Raw genomic sequence first — 2,241 nt, 5'->3', positions numbered from 1 at the left:
TTTGCTCTCTTCACATATGATGTTCTTGATGTCATCCCACAACTCTTCTGGTCTTCAGTCTTTAGTGTTTAATGTATCAAATCTGTTCTTCAGATATGATCTCTAAATTCAGGTGGGATAGATTCAAGGTCATATTTTGGCTCTCGTGGACTTGTTTTCCTTTTCTTCAGCTTCAGTTTGAATTTGCATATGAGTAATTGATGGTCTGTTCCACAGTCTACCCCTGGCCTTGTTTTCACAGATGATATGGAGCTTTTCCATCTTCTCTTTCCACAGATGTAGTAAATTTGATTTCTATGTCTTCCATCCGGTATCCATGTGTATAGTCATCTCATATGCTGTCTAAAGAAGGTATTTGAAATTAACAAATCATTAGCTTTGCAGAATTCTATCATGAGTTCTCCAGCATCATTTTTATCACCAAGGCCATATTTCCCAACTACTGGTCCTTCCTCTTTGCTCCCAACCTTTGCATTCCAATCACCAGTAATGAGCAAAACATCTTGATTGCATATTTGATCAATTTCAGATTGAAGAAGTTGGTAGAATTCGTCTATTTCATCCTCACTGGCTTTAGTGGTTGGTGCATAAATTTGAATAATAGTGATATTAACTGGACTTCCCTGTAGGCGTATGGATATTATCCTATCACTTATAGCATCGTACCTCATGCATGACGGATCTGGATATGTTCTTTTTGACAATGAATGCAACATCATTCCTTTTCAATTTGACATTCCCAGCATAGTAAACCATGTGAATGTCAGATTCAAAATGGCCAATACCATTCCATTTCAACTCACTAATGCCTAAGATATTGATGTTTATGTGTTCCATTTCATTTTTGACAACTTCCAATTTTCCCAGATTCATACTTCATACATTCCATGTTCCGATTTTCAATGGATGTTTACAGCTGTTTCTCTTCATTTTGAGTTGTGCCCCATCAGCAATTGAAGGTTCTGTGGGCTTTTCTTCCATGAGCTTAACTCCATTCACATCATCATGGTCAACTCTACTTTGAGAAGACATCTCTTCCCCAGTCACATTTTGAGTGCCTTCCAACCTGAGGGGATCATTTTCCGGCACTGTATCTGACAGTGTTTCTCTGCTATTCATAAGGTTTTCAGTGATTTGGAAGTAGTTCGTCTTTCTTTGTCTGGAAGCTCATCTGAAACCTGTCTACCATGGGTGATCCTGCTGGTTATTTAAAATACCGGTGGCATAGCCCTCAGAATCACAGCAACTCACAAGCCACCACAGTACGACATACAGAGGAATGGTGGCTGTTTGGTTTTATGTCAAAACTGTCACTTTAAATTTCGAGATCTGTGTGCAAGTGTAGTAGAACCCTCCAGGGGAAGGGGTGGGGTATCCATTCGCTCAGGCACCCCCTCTAGTTACCAGAATGGAGGTGCACAGTCAGTGAGAGACCAATGAACAATGGACAGGTACCAAAAAAAACAAAAAATGAATGTCCACACCTGTATCTTCTCGCTTCTGTCAGGCTGGGGAGTAGGGAGCTGAAAATCATCTTTGGAGAGAGCGCAGTGGAGCATATGGAGAACAGAACAAAAGCTAATGACAATTTTATAATTAATGTCATTGAGGAGTCTATACCTGCCAGGGTAATTTAGCCCCCTAGGTATGGCCCTCTTCAAAAAAAAAAAAAAAAAATCAAATATCATTTACATTGCATCAACATTTCCCCTTTAACAGTGAAAGTTCACTAAGTTTTACATATATTCAAAATTGTGTAACTTTGAATAATCTAATAATCTCATTTTCATCATTCTAATAAACTTGTGGCACTGTATGATAAAACACTGGACCTCAAGGTTGACGGTTCAAACCCACCAACCACTCCTTGGAAACTCTATACAGGGCTGCTATGAGTCAGAACTGATTCAATGGCACTAAACAACAATAAGAAACTTCATTCTTATTAGCAGTCACACTTCATTCCACTCTACCTCTCATCCATGTTGTTGTGAAGTGCCGTTGAATCATTTCTGACTTATAGTGACACAGTATAGGGTTTCTGAGGAGTGGCTGGTGAGTTGGAATAGCTGACCTTGAGGTTCAAACCAATCTTGCAGTTCAGTGCTTATTCTGTAGCACCACACCAGGACACCATTCATAGGCAGCTATTAATCTACTTCCTATCTCTTTGGATCTGCCTATTCTGGATACTTCATATAAATGAAATGATATAATGTCCTAGTCTTCTGTGACAGGCTT

At 39.3% G+C, this 2,241-nt stretch overlaps 1 pseudogene; it reads left to right on the top strand.

Annotated features, from left to right (window-relative positions):
* LOC102828745 overlaps window positions 1-1,519 on the top strand; it is a 6,136-nt pseudogene extending 4,617 nt beyond the window's left edge.
* Window positions 1,520-2,241: the final 722 nt, after the last annotated feature.

The sequence above is a fragment of the Chrysochloris asiatica genome, unplaced genomic scaffold, assembly GCF_000296735.1.
Source record: "Chrysochloris asiatica unplaced genomic scaffold, ChrAsi1.0 scaffold00245, whole genome shotgun sequence".
NCBI lineage: Eukaryota > Metazoa > Chordata > Mammalia > Afrosoricida > Chrysochloridae > Chrysochloris > Chrysochloris asiatica.
The sequence above is the reverse complement of the archived record's forward strand: the minus strand, read 5'-3'. Positions and strand labels throughout refer to the sequence as shown.